Here is a 14,734-nt window from a genome sequence, read left to right on the forward strand (position 1 = left end):
CTTTCGTCTGCCATTAGCTTGGAGTATCATCTTCTATCACTTCACTCTGAGCCTGTATTTTCTTTAGAGCTGAGATCTATTTCCTGGAGGCAGCTTACTGTTGGATCTTATTTTTTAATCCATCCTGCCACTGTATGTCTTTTGATTGGATGATTCAATTCATTTACATTTAGAGTGATTATTGATATCTGATGGCTTATTGCTGACATTTTACCACTTATTTTCTAGTTTTTCTGTATTTCCCTTGTTTGTCATCCCATGCAATAAAATTCCCCCTTTTATCTCCTGTAGTACTTTTTATCTTAAAATCTCTTTTATCTGATATTAATACAGCCACTCCATTTTTTTATGCTTACTGTTTGCATGTCTTTTTCTATCTATTTACTTTCAAACTCTCTGTGTTCTTTATATTTTATTTATTTAAATTCTGTATTTTATAGGTAGTTAAAAATTGGAGTTATTTTTTAATGAAGCGATTCTGCCAATCTCTATCCATCAGTTGAAGTGTTTAATCCATCAACATTTAATGTAATTATCAGCATGGTTGGATTTAGGTCTTCTATTGTATTATTTGTTTTCTATTTGTCCCCTCTGATTATTGTTCCTCTATTTTTCCTTTCTTGGCTTCTTTTCAATTACTTAAACATTTTTTAAAATTTAATTTTAGGGGCCAGCCTGGTGGCACAGTAGTTAAGTGCGCACGTTCCACTTCAGCGGCCTGGGGTTAGCCAGTTCGAATCCCAGGTGTGAACATGGCACCACTTGGCAAGCCATGCTGTGGAAGGTGTCCCACATATAAAAAGTAGAGGAAGATGGGCACAGATATTAGGTCAGGGCCAGTCTTCCTCAGCAAAATGAGGAGGATTGGCAGCAGATGTTAGCTCAGGGCTAATCTTCCTGGAAAAAAAAATTTAATTTTAATTTACCTATTGACTTTTTAGCTATACCTATTTTCATTGCATTGTTAGTATTTGTTCTAGGTATTTCAATGTACCTCCTTAAGTTTTCACAGTGTACTTAGAGTTAATATTTTACTGCTTTACGTAGAATGTAGAGAACTTGCAAGTCTACAGATCAATATTTCACCCCCCGTCCTTTATGCCAAAATTGTCTTATGTATTACAGCTACAAATGTTATAAACCCCACATGGCAATTTTTCCTTTAAACAGTCATATGTTTGTTTGTTTGAATTATGAGAGGAAAAATAACTCTTGTGTATGTACCCAGATATTTACTATTTCTGATGCTCCTCATTCCTTCCTGAAGATCTGATTTTCTGATAGGTATCAGTTCTTTTTTAGCCCAAGGAACTTCGTTTAGTATTTCTTATAGTACAGGCTGGTGATGAATTCTTATAGCTTTTTTTTTTTTTTTTTTAATCTGAGAGTTTCTATTTTGCCTGCATTCTTAATAAATGTTCTCACTGGGTATTTAATTATGGATTGTCAGTGTCTTCTTTTAGCTCTTTAAAAATGTTGGTCTTCTGTCTTCTGTCCTCCATTGTTTCTGATGAAAGTTGGTAGTTTTTTTATTCATTATTCACCTGCATGTAATGAGTCATTTTTCTCTTGCTGCTTTCAAGATTTTCTCTTTGTCTGGTTTTCAGCAGTGTGAATATGCTATGCCTAGGCATGCTTTTCTTTGAATTTTTACAGCTTGGAATTTGCTGAGACCTTTGAGTCTGTAAATGTGTATGTATCAACAAATTTGGAAAATTCTTGATCATTTGACCATTGCGTCTCAGATATTTTTTGTCTCTTTTTTCCTCTCTCCTCTCCTTCTGGGACTCCAGTTTGATATACATTAGATATTTTGATATTTTCTGTGATCTCTGAGACTGTTCATTTTCTTTCCAATAATTTTTCATTTCTGTTTTTTCATATCAGATCATTTCTAGCAACCTATCTTCAAGTTAAACTGACTCTTTCCTTTGTCATCTCTATTCTATTATTAATCTTATCCAGTAAATTTTTTTATTTCAGACATATATTTTTTAGTTCTAGAATTTCCATTTGGATCTTTTCTATCATTTCAACTTGTGTGCTGAGATTTCCTATCTTTTTGCACATTTATGAGAATTTTCCCTTTACCTCATTGAACATAATTATGCTATCTGCCTTACAATCTTTGCTCATTGCAGCAACTGTGTCATATTGGTGTCCACCTCTGGTGATTGTCTTTTCTCTTGAGAAGATGTGATACATAGTCTCATTTCTTCATATGTCAAGTAATTTTGAATTCTTTGCTGTAGAGACTAGATTCTGTTATTTTCCTTAAAGAGTGTTGATTTTGTTGTTGTTGTTCTTGTTTTTAGCATGGCAGTAATTTAGATGGATTCAAACTGCAAACTTTGTCTCTGGGCTGCGACACAAATCTCAGTTCAGTTCTTTTATCTTTGATTGGTTTGCTTGCAGTCTTTACTGAGCAAGTGGGTTTCAGGGTTTCATCAGAAGTTGAACAGTGTTTGAACGTATATTATGGGACTCCCTCTCTCTGGTTCTCGCCTTTCTTGGATTTCCTCTCCCTGTTCAGCAGCTATGGTTCCCCCAATCCCCCTCTCACTGTCCAGCAGCTATGGTTCCCCTCAACTCTCTCCTCAGGGTTTTCAGGTCAGAAAGAATGGATTTTCTATCAGTGTTTTAGTACTCCGGGCAGCACTGATTGAAGCCTGCCCTCAGGATAAAGACTATAAAAGATAGAAAATTCACCCTATGCTATTGCTGTCTTGTAGGTGGTGACTCCCTGTCAGAATCTGTCTGCTTTTGTTCACTCTCCAATGCCTTTGGAGAGTTGTTCTTCGGTGTATTTTCATCCAGAGTTTATATCCAGTCCAGCATAGTGGCTTACTAGGACACAACATGTAAGTGGGACTCCAGAAACTTTTTATTAAGTGGTCCATTTAACCCGGGACACCAGGATCAATTAGCCACTACCAAAGATTCTTGCGTATCAAAACTTTCTAAATACTGCTTCATTCCTGCTGCTCATTATGGTAATTATGCCCACATTATCATTTTTATTTTTTACTTTTTTAATAAACTTTTAATTTTAGAATAGATTTATTTTTACAGAAAACTTGTGAAGACAGGATAAAGAGTTCCCATATACCCTTCCCCTAATTTTCCATATTATTAACATCTTACTTATGCTTTGGTGCATTTGTCATAATTAATGAACCAATGTCATTACATTATTATTAAGTAAATTCCATACTTTATTCAGATTACCTTAGCTTTTACCTAATGTCCTTTTTGTGTTCCAGGATCTCATCAGGGATATCACTTTACATTTAGTTGATATGTCTCTTTAGGTTCCTCTTGGCTATAACAGTTTCTCAGACTTTCCCTTGTTGTTGATGATCGTGACAGTTTTGAAGAGTTCTAGTCAAGTATTTTGTAGAATGTCATTTAATTTGGATTTTTCTGATGTTTATCTCATGATTAGATTGGGGTTATGTGTTTGGGGGAGGAAGACTACAGAGGTAAAGTGCCATTTTCATTGAATTATATCAAGGGTATTGCTATGGACTGAATTATGTCCCCATCCCATCCCCACAAATTCGTATGTCCAAGCCCTAAGCCCTGATTTGGAGATAGGGCCTTTAGGAGGTAATTAAGGCTAAATGAAGTAATAAGGGTGGGGCCATGATCCAATAGGATTGGTGTCCTTACAAGAAGAGACACCAGAGAGCTTTCTCTCTCTCTCTCTCGCCATAATATGAGGATACAGTGAGTAGGTGGCTGTCTACAAGCCAGGAAAAGAGCTCTCAGCGGAAACAGAATTGGCTGGCATCTTGATCTTGGACTTCTTAGCCTCTAGAAATGTGAGAAAATAAATTTCTGTTCTTTAAGCCATCCAATCTATGGTATTTTCTTATGGCAGTCCTAGTTTACTTAGGCAGGTATATACTATCAATATGATGTGTAATCTTATAATCCTTGATAATCTGGCTGAAGTAGTGTTTGTCAGGTTTCTACATTGTAACATCACTCTTTTTTCTCCCTCTTTCCATAGTATATTCTTTGGAAAGAAGTCCACGCATTGTCTCTTGACTCATATTGTTGCTGACATCTCGCTACTCCAGGATCCCATCGTGTGCATTGAGATCAGGGAACCTATCTTAACAGTAACTTCTCTCTTCATCGAATCTGTCTACAACAGCCACCGCATAGTTTATGAGCATACTGGTGCCCATCCACTAATGTATTTCTCAATGCCTTAGTGAAAGGAGTGTCTTCTGGGATTTCTTAGGTGCCATAGTGAGGGGGTGGCAGTTCATACATGATAGATTCCCTCCAACATTTCTATCTCCTTAAGCCTTTAGATTCCTTCTTCTAAGTTATGCCAGAAAGTTCTTGCATCTAAACTTTATTGAATGTAGGCCATTACTGAAATTCAGTCAACCAACTGTAGAGCCATTTCCAGCTGTGCAAGCTAACACGTTAAATCTAGAATTGTGGTGAGAGTGCCCATATCAACAATTCAACCAAATCTAGGGTTACATTCTGACTTCTCTATTTACTTCTTGAAAAGGAAGAATCCATTATTTCACATATTCTCCAAGTTTCTGAAAATATAAATTAGCAAAATGTTGCAATAATAAGCACAAGTCATTTCTTTCCAGTCAGACTGTGGAACATGTTGAGATCTGACCCTGCTTATGGATCTAGAGCAGTGGTCCTCAGTTGGGGATGATTTCCACCCCCAGGGTACATTTGGAAATGTCTGGAAACAATTTTGGTTGTCACAACTTGGACTAGGGGAGGTGCTACTAGCTCTAGTGGGCAGAGGTCAGAAATGCTGCTAAATATCTTACAATGCACAGGACATCTCCTCACAACAAAGAATTATCCACAGCCCAACATGTTGAAAACCCCTGATCTACAGGCAACAATGAGTGTTTGGAGTTAAGCTTGAGGAAAATAGACATCCCTCAGATGATTTTATTATAGAGCTTTTAAGCAAAGGATGGAGGGCTATTTCCACTGATATTGGAGGTTTAGAGAGATTTGGGCATTCTAGAATCTTAGCTTTGTTTGAGTCAACCCAAATGTCCCCATTCTACGTTTCAGTGTCATACCCTTCCCAGTCATGCCCTGTCTTTTACTAAAGAGTTCTAGCAAGGCTATGAACTCAACTAATGTTGTAATTCTGAAAACTGCACAATTAAATTTGATATTCAATTTTCAACAAGATTAGTCTGTAGGTACAAAAAATAAGAGATTCTTTTCATTCTCTGACTGTGACTTGAACTGAATGTTTAATGACTTGAACTTTTCATTTCTTTCTTTCTTTTTGGGGGGGGGGGAGATTAGCCCTGAGCTAACTACTGCCAATCCTCCTCTTTTTGCTGAGGAAGACTGGCCCTGAGCTAACATCCATGCCCATCTTCCTCTACTTCATACGTAGGATGCCTACCACAGCATGGCTTTTGCCAAGAGGTGCCATGTCTGCACCCGGGATCCGAACCAGCGAACCCCAGGCGGCCAAGAAGCGAAATGTGCAAACTTAACTGCTGCACCACCGGGCTGGCCCCCTCATTTCTTTATGTAAGTTCTTCAGTGCATACAAATGAAGCCACTCCCGACCTACAGTTGTTATAGTCACTATTACCGTCAAATAGTCAAACACGGTACCAAAGCTCTTGCTTTCCTGGACACTGCAACACAAATGACTAAAGGTGGTAAGTTGATTATTTATGATGCCACTACATCCCATTTCCCATTGACAAGTTGCTCAACATTGAATTTGAGTTTAAGGGCATGACCAGATCACCCCAAAATCATATATCTGAAAGCCTGTTTCTCAGAACCCCTCTTGGGACCATTTTCTGTATTAGTCAGGATTCAATAAACAAACAGAAACCATAGCAGTTATCTTAGCTGAGAAAATTAATATAAAGAGTCATTGGAGATATCATAGGGATTGGAGAATTGAAAAGGGAAACTGGAACAAAAAAGTAGTAACTGCAAGAAGTAGATGGGGAAATAAAGGGTCAAGGTTGGGGTTATTAGGACCAAACACTTAAAGGACGGGCCCTAGAGAGTGGAACCCAGACCTTGAGGAGAACATGCTGCCCAACTTGTACCGGTAGCTCAGTAGCTCAGAGGAGGGCCCCTTCAGTGCTGGGACTCTGAACTCTGAGCAGGGTTGCTGGTACTGGTATATCTGAGGAATGTTCTGGGAATGTGGAAAGAAGTCCAAAGCTGGAACCAATTGCTGCTGCTGGCATGAAGAACTGTTGCCTGGGGGACACTGATAGAAACAGGAAGCGAACAGGAAGGAGCAAGTCACTTTTCCCTTCTTCTTGTCTCTGATCCCTCACTATTGGCAGACCCTAAGACAGCCAGGCTGGCAGAGGGAAAATATAAATTGCAGAGACCCAGCCTCAGCGCCACAAGACACACCATAGATGGGTAGGTTTGAAGCTGACGAATGACTTCTTTATAACCAGCACAGTTGGACAATCCTTGTTCAGATTACATATAAAAGGATGTGGGAGAGGCAGGAGTCTAGGGCATTTCACAGGTTTCTAGTATTAGTAACCAAATGAATGGTGGAGAAAGATGTAGAATATATGTGGAGTGGGGAGTAGAGAGGAGCCAGTTTGTAGTGAGTGAAGAGATCTGTTGGGGTTGATAAATTTACTTTGAGAAGCCTGGAGTCTAATATAGTACAATTCAAAGTCTAGTCTCTGGACTAGTCAGTCTGAATTTTAAAAAACTGTGGTAACATATACATATATAACAAAATTTCCCATTTTAACCATTTTTAATTGTACAGTTCTTTGGCATTAAGTACAGTCACTATCTACCTCCAGAACTTTTCCATTATCCCAAACTGAAACTCTGTACCCATTAAACACCAACTCCCTACTCCTCCGTCCCCCAGCCTCTGGCCACCACTACCCTACTCCAGTCTCTATGAATTTGACTATTCTAGCTACCTCATATAAGTGGAATCATATATTATTTGTCCTTTTGTGTCTGGCTTATTCCACTTAGCATCATATCTTCAAGGCTCATCCATGTCATACCCTGCATTAAAATTTCATTCCTTTTTAAGGCTGAATAATATTTCATTTTAGGTACATAACCACATTTAGTGCAATTTGTTTTTATCAGTCCTCAGCAAGATAAAAGCTCGTGCCAGAATGTAAATGCCTATGTCAGCAAGCATCATGTTTAGTTCCCTCGACATCTTTTAGGAAGATTTTTTCAGTGAAGGGAGCAGAATGCTGATTTCCATTCTGGAGCAAGGTCCTTTCCTCATCTCAACCCAGCACTGTGAGTAGCACTGGTATAACAGGTATTTAGAGACACAGCTTTGGACTGCAGATTTGGGAATCATCATCCTGTAAAAGAAAAAACAATCCAAACTAGGACTAGGATGCAATCTTTTTGCACGATGTCATTTACAGCCTCCTTCCAGGAAGAAATCAGAATTTCTGATAAAATGCCTACATAAAATTCTAATAAACTAATGGGATTAAAACTTCTGAGAAACCAGTTACCTACCCACTCACTTTTCAGTTGAGTGTAGTGACTTTTACCAAATATTCTTTTCTTTTTTGTGTCTAATCTAAAATGATTTTCTAACCAATCCCTTTTCGTTCCAAATATCCCTACCAAAAGCAAAGCTTTGAATTGAACTTTTTAAAGGTAATAGTTTAAAAACAAAAAGGAAAATCATGACTCAGATGCAGATATGAAATGCATATGTGTCAAAGATTTAATTTACATCTGAAAGCTATAATCCAATGTTACTGCAATTAAAAAAATTTTAAAAATGTTTTTAAAGATTTAATTTAGCTCATTAATTAATGAGAGAACCAGAAAAGATGTTACAATCAGTTCAAATGAAAACCCAAAGACCAGAAAAATAGCTAAGCCCAGCAGAAATGTTGAAATCAATTTTCTTAATAGATGCGAAGCTGGCTTCTTGGGCGATGTGGGGGCACAGGAATGTCAGCAGAAGCTTCACCTAACAGAATTTATTTGCATGTCTAAAGACAATAATTGTTGGCATTACTATCAGTTTTCCACAAATTAGCTTATCTCTCTTCAGAATTATAAAACAGTTCAAAGACAGTAAGAGACATAAACCCCGTAGAATCTGATGAGTGGGAAGGTTCTGCTTAAAACGATGCATAGTTTTCCATTGCCCAATAATCTTTTGGTCCATTTAAAAGTACTTCACACTTTTTCCTGTGCTACTATAGGCCTTCTCTCTTGTTACAAGATAGTGTCATGCAAAATAACCAACAGCCATTCTATAGATGAGAGAGAAGGTGAGTTTTACTTGAGCCAAGCTGAGGATTATAACCTGGGAAGGCAGGTTCCACAAAGGAAGAAAGCGTTCTGGAGAAGCATGATTTTCAGTATAGTCTTAGACCTTGTAGAACAAAGAACATACATTAAACATGCCCAGGATACATATTCATCAATGTTACTGATACTGGTGGGCGAAGGAGGGGAAGGATGCATTCTTATCTTAAAAGAGGGCATTCTTTTTTTTTTTTTTTTTTATTAATGTTATGATAGATTACAACCTTGTGAGATTTCAGTTGTACATTTTTGTTAGTCACGTTGTGGGTACACCACTTCCCCCTCCGTAGCCTCCCCCCACCCCCCCTTTTCCCTGGTAACCAGAGGGCATTCTTTTTTTTAAAGATTTTATTGTTCTTTTTTCTCCCCAAAGCCCCCTGGTACATAGTTGTGTATTTTTAGTTGTGGGTCCTTCTAGTTGTAGCATGTGGGATGCTGCCTCAGCATGGCCTGATGAGTGGTGCCATGTCCACACCCAGGATTCGAATTGGCGAAAACCTGGGCTGCGGAAGCAGAGTGCGCAAACTTTACCACTCTGCCACGGGGCCGGCCCCAAAGAGGGCATTCTTCTACTTTGAGATAATGTTTCATGCATTCTTTACTTTCATGGTTAAAGAGATGTACAATGTATGTTTGATAGGCCATAAGTCAGGCTTCTGTACTTCAAGCCGAAACAGTTTTGAACCAGAACAGCTACCCCATATACCTCAATATGAAAATCTCTTGTCAATAGTAACGAAATTTTTTATCTATGCTCACAACAAAATTATCAGAAAAATTTTCTTTAACACTTACTTCTCACATTGGTTGCTAATATGCGAGAGTGAGGCAGGAGTCTCAAAAGTAAATAATTTTCACTGAATCCTCTTATTTTTAGAATGGCATCCCTATCCTTAATTAGACAAGCTACCCTCCACCTGCTCCGGGGAATCAATCCTAAGCCTTCTGCAGGGGACAGGACGGGCAGTCGCTGGGAGCGAGGGAGGAAATCTGGCGGTCTAAGTGCTTCTGATTCTGCTGTTAGTCCCGACTTTACCGCAGCTTTTTGAGGTTCCTGGTGCCGCCAATTCTTGAGCCTTTTGGTGGTTCTCTGGGGCAAATCAGGCTGCCTCTCAGCCTTCTTCTTCGACAGATGATGAGTCAGCTAAGTCACTTCCCACTCTCCTGCTTTCCAGCTTCCAAAATGTTAGCGATTTTATCTCCTCCTCTGTCCTCTGAGAGACTGACTATTACAAATGGACAATAGCCAGACCGTATATGACAAGAGAAATCTGACCCAGAGCTTCTACAGCAACCAGCCTGGGAAGCCAAACCACAACCTCTGGGACAGTCAGCCCAGAATGGTCAGAACTTGTTAATGAGTCAGCTTCCTTACATTTTGGCCCCACTTCCGGCACAGGACCAATCAGAGAAAGCCAAACCCATCACATAAGAAGCCTGGCTTCTGGTGAGCCCATCTCCAGCTTCCCCATGACACTGACCTCCAATCAGATCATAACTGAAGCCTTCCCCTCTTTTCACTATAAAGCTTCCCCCTCCTCTGCCTGCCCTTGAGTCTTTGCCAGTCACAAGTGATGGTGGCCGACTCTCTGCTATAGCAAGTTCTGAATAAACAGTTTCATTTGGGTGATCTGCATCTTTTTCTATCTTTTTTACCATAGAGTTTTGTGTTTTTCCCATTGTTTTAGAGAGATTCCAGCAGGAAGTGGAGTTACACGTGGCTCAATCCATCATCTTTAACTGGAGGTCTCTTCCTATGCTGTCTTCTCTGTGACTTAGATGTCAGCAGTCCATCCTTTACCCTCCAGCTCCAGAAAGCCCAGGCATAACCTTCATTTTTACCTCTTGCAAACCTGGGTGCAAAATTCAACACCTATTCAAATTCCTCCAAAGAATCTACTGAAACCAAAGCACTAGAGAATGATATAGACTTTACTGAATCTTACCCTTGAGAGCTAGAAGATGAGGTTATACAACACACACACACACCCCACTGCAAAGAACTTAAACTCAACTCCCCAAACACTTTAACCATTTCTTTCTCGCAGCAAGTTTGGAGTCTTGCTGACTCCTCCCTCTATCTCTGATTGATCCCCTGAATCTTCTAATTACTCACCCCTTTATCCTACAAAGCAATTCCACTCAGCCCCAAGCACACCACTCACTGCAGAACAAAAGGAATGCTGGCTGATTCACCAGCCTTTCAACCTCTATGGTCAGGTGAACATGTCCCATTGTGAGTTTGGGGGGAGGTGTCTCACCCTCATTCTAAGGGGCCTTCATTACTTTCTTCTAAATGAATACAGGCATCTTTCCCAAGAGGTAGTCTCATTCCAACTCCTTAGGGGGAGAAGAAAGTTCCCTATCTGTCTAAACCACCAGGAAAGGATACCTTTTCCCACTTGCTAATGAATAGTGTTTCCAACTAGCCTGTAAGCTTCCTGAGTGCATAGCTACACATTCTCATAATCCGTATGGTACCTAATAATATTACAAAAGTTTATAGAAGGGATCAGTGGGCAGAAAGGATGGACAGAATTTTCACAGACGAAAACAGGATTTCAAAAGAGCCTATTTATTGGTTCCTCCAAGTTTTTGGCCTTTATCTTCAATACACTAAACAAATCCAGTGGAAGTTTTCCCCCTTTCTCGTGTATCTTCAGTGCTGGGCACTGTCTCAATAGGTTTTAGTTGACCTGTATGGCATGCACTCATTATTAATATCAGCATCAGTTAGGGACTGGGTTCCACTGCTGGTAACAAAAGACTTGCAACTGACAGCAGTGGCTTAAAAAATTATGTAAAAGAAGTGCAGAGCTACGTAGCTCAGGGTAAGTACGAAAACTACAGAAAGCATCAAGAGCCAGGCTTCTACCTCTCCACTCTACCTTCCTAAGCACATGGTTTCTGTCTTCAAGGTGCCACTGCAGTGGCAGAGAGCTGTCAGAGCTCCAGCCATCAGGTCCTAGTCTTAGCAAGAAAGAAGTGGAAGGGCAATGACAAAAAGGCAAAAAAGGCTGGTGCCAGTTGTCTGACTCCTTTTTAGGAACTTTACCAAAAGTCCAATGTAAAAGCTTTTGTTTATACCTCATTGGCCAGAACTTAGTCATATGACCATACCTATTCCCAATGGACACAGAAAAATGTATTTTTTTAAATGCAATTTTTAAATGCCCCTGACTTCTGTTACTAAGCAGATGGGGAGAATGGATATTGGGTAGACCACTAGTACTTCCTGCCACAGGTCCTCTTGAGTTTTCAGTACATGCCATCCCAGTGCTTGGCATTAAATTGTCCTTGGAATCAATGAATAAATGAATAAAGCATTTTTAGATAATCACGTAGTGGACAGCATGATCTTTTTCTTAATTAATTGAGGTTATTTCTAGAACAGTTTTAAATTTACAGAAAATTTGAACAGAAAGTACGGAAGGTCCCTATAATACCTCCCCCCAACTTCCCCACAGTTCCCCCATTATTAACATCTTGTACTGGTGTGGTACATTTGTTACAACTGATGGACCAATATTGATACATTATTACTAACTAAAGCCCATAGTTTGCTTTAGGGTTTTCTCTTTGTGTTGCACAGTTCTATGGATTTTGACACATGCATAATATCAAGTACCCACCATTACAGTATTATACAGAATAGTTTCACTGCCCTGAAAATCCTCATGCTCCACCCATGCACCCCTCCCTTCCTTTCCAGGAACTCTTGGCAACCACCAATCTTTTCACTGTCCCCATGGTTTTGCCTTTCCCAGAATGTCATATAGTTGGAATATGTATCCTTCTCAGACTGGCTTCTTTCACTTAGCAATATGCATTTAACATTCCTCTGTCTTTTTGTGGCTTGATAGCTTATTTCTTTTTATTGCTGAATAATATTCCAATGTATGTATATACCACAGTTTGGTTATCCATTCAGCTATTGAAGAACATCTCGGTGGCTTTCAGTTTATGACTAAAGCTGCTATAAACGTTTGTGTGCAGGTTTTTGTGTGGACTTATAAAGTTTTCAACTTATTTGGATAAATATGTAGGAGCATGATTGCTGGGTCCTATGGTAAAACTATGTTTAGCTTAGTAAGAAACTAACAAAATATCTTCAGAAGTGCCTGTACCATTTTTCATTCCCACCAGCAATGAATGAGAGTGCATGTTGCTTCATATCCTTGTCAGCATTTGGCATTGTCAGTATTTGGATTTTAGCCATTCTAATAGGATTTAGCCATTCCACGAGATACTGGTATCTCATTGCTGGGTTTGGTGGGGTTTTGTGTTGTTTTTTTTTGAGGAAGATTAGCCCTGAGCTAACATCTGCTGCCAATCCACCTCTCCTTGCTGAGGAAGACTGGCCCTGAGCCAACATCTGTGCCCATCTTCCTCCATTCATATGTGGGATGCCTACCACAGCATGGCTTGTCTAGCGGTGCCATGTCCGCACCTGGGATCTGAACCAGTGAACCTCAGGCTGCCGAAGTGGAACGTATGCACTTAACTGCTGTGCCACTGGGCCAGCCCCTCACTGTTGTTTTAAATTGCAATTCCCTAATAACATATAATGTTGAACATCTTTTCACATGCTTATTTGGATATCATATGTCTTCTTTGGTGAGGTGTCTATTCGATTTTTGCTCAGTTTTTAATTGGGTTGTTGAGTTTCAAAAGTTCTTTGTATATTTTGGATAGCAGGCCTTTATTAAATATGCGTTTTGCAGATATTTCCTCCCAGTTTGTGGCTTGTCCTTTCATTCTATTTTCTAATCAATTATTTTGGCATAAAATTATTCACCATATTTCCTAATTGCTTAAATCTCTGCTGTATTTTATGCCCCCCTTTTTAATCCTAATATTATTTGTTGCTATTTCTCTTTTATCTGGATCAGTCTCACAGAACTTTGTTTTCTTTATGAGTCTTTTTAAAGATCTAACCTTAATTTTGTTGGCCATCTGTGTTGCATTTTTCTATTTCATTAATTTATTCTTTGATCTTTATCTTTTCTCTACTATTTTGTATTTATTCTTTGTCTTTTTCCTAATGTATTAAGCTTATTATTTATATAATTAATTTTTAGTCTTATTTTCTAATGTGAAAGCATATAAGGTTATTAATTTACCTGTATCCTATAAATTTTCATACATAATATTTTTGTTACCTCTTAAATCTAATATTATAAATTTCCATTGGGATTTCTTCTTTAATCTTTCAGTTATTAAGATTTTTTAAAATCTCCAAATATATGGAGTTTTAAAAATAATCATTTTAGCGGCCTGCCCAGTGGTGCAGCAGTTAAGTTCACATGTTCTGCTTTGGCGGCCTGGGGTTCGCCAGTTCAGATCCCGGGTGCAGACACGGCACTGCTTGGCAAGCCATGCTGTGGCAGGCATCCCACATATAAAGTAGAGGAAGATGGGCACGGATGTTAGCTCAGGGACAATCTTTCTCAGCAAAAAGAGGAAGGAGGGCAGCAGATGTTAGCTCAGGGCTAATCTTCCTCAAAATAAAAATAATAATCATTTTATTATTGATTTCCAACTTTATTTTAATATGGTCAGAGAATGAGATCTGTATGATAGCAATTTCTTGTAATTTGTAGAAAGCTGCTCAATGGGCTAAATCAAAATTAATTTTCTTACATCCTCTTTATATGTTTTAAAAGTATATGTGGGGGCTGGCCCTGTGGCTGAGTGGTTAAGTCTGCACACTCCACTTTGGCGGTCCAGAGTTTTGCCGATTCAGGTCCTGGGGGCAGACATGGCACTGGTCATCAGGCCATGCTGAGGCGGCGTCCCACATAGCATAACCAGATGACCTACAACTAGAATATACAACTACATACCGGGGGGCTTTGGGGAGAAGACAAAGAAGAAAAAGAAAAAAAGTACGTGTGTTTTCAAAATGCTGGGTGCATTTTCTATACATGTTCATTAGAAAATGTTAATTATTGGTATTGGAGAGGTTCCTGCAATAACTGGTGATTCTTGGATGTCTTTTCACATTCAAGAGTGCCATAGACTGAATGTTTTGTGTCCCCTCAAAATTCATATGTCGAAAACTAACCCCAATATAATAGTATCAGGAGGTCGGGCCTTTGGGAGGTGATTAGATCATAAGAGTAGAGCCCTTACAAATGGGATTAGTGCCTTATAAAAGATGCCCAAGAGAGCTCCCTACCCATTCAGCCAAGGGAGGACAGAGTGAAAAGACTGCCATCTATAAACCAGGAAGCAGCCACTCACCACACAAAAAACCTGTTGGTGCCTTGATGATGGACTTCCCAGTCTCCAGAACGGTGAGAAATAAATTTCTGTTGTTTATAAGCCTCCCAGTCAATGGTATTTTGTTATAACAGCCCAAACAGACTAAGACAAAGTGAGGAACTAAAAAGCTGATTGGAAA

General features: G+C 39.2%; 1 protein-coding gene across 2 annotated transcripts in view; it reads left to right on the top strand.

The window, feature by feature from the left end:
- The window catches only part of EXD2 (exonuclease 3'-5' domain containing 2), a 95,813-nt gene that overhangs the window by 32,844 nt on the left and 48,235 nt on the right, over positions 1-14,734 (top strand). Inside the window, exon 2 of one of the 2 annotated variants that reach the window (XM_070594130.1) lies at positions 5,411-5,550. The exons of the other annotated variant lie outside the window; for it this stretch is intronic. The gene's annotated coding sequence lies outside the window, so the exon portion shown is untranslated. The remainder of the gene's footprint in view (positions 1-5,410; positions 5,551-14,734) is intronic. 2 annotated transcript variants of the gene reach the window in all.

This window comes from Equus przewalskii, chromosome 25, assembly GCF_037783145.1.
Source record: "Equus przewalskii isolate Varuska chromosome 25, EquPr2, whole genome shotgun sequence".
Lineage (NCBI taxonomy): Eukaryota > Metazoa > Chordata > Mammalia > Perissodactyla > Equidae > Equus > Equus przewalskii.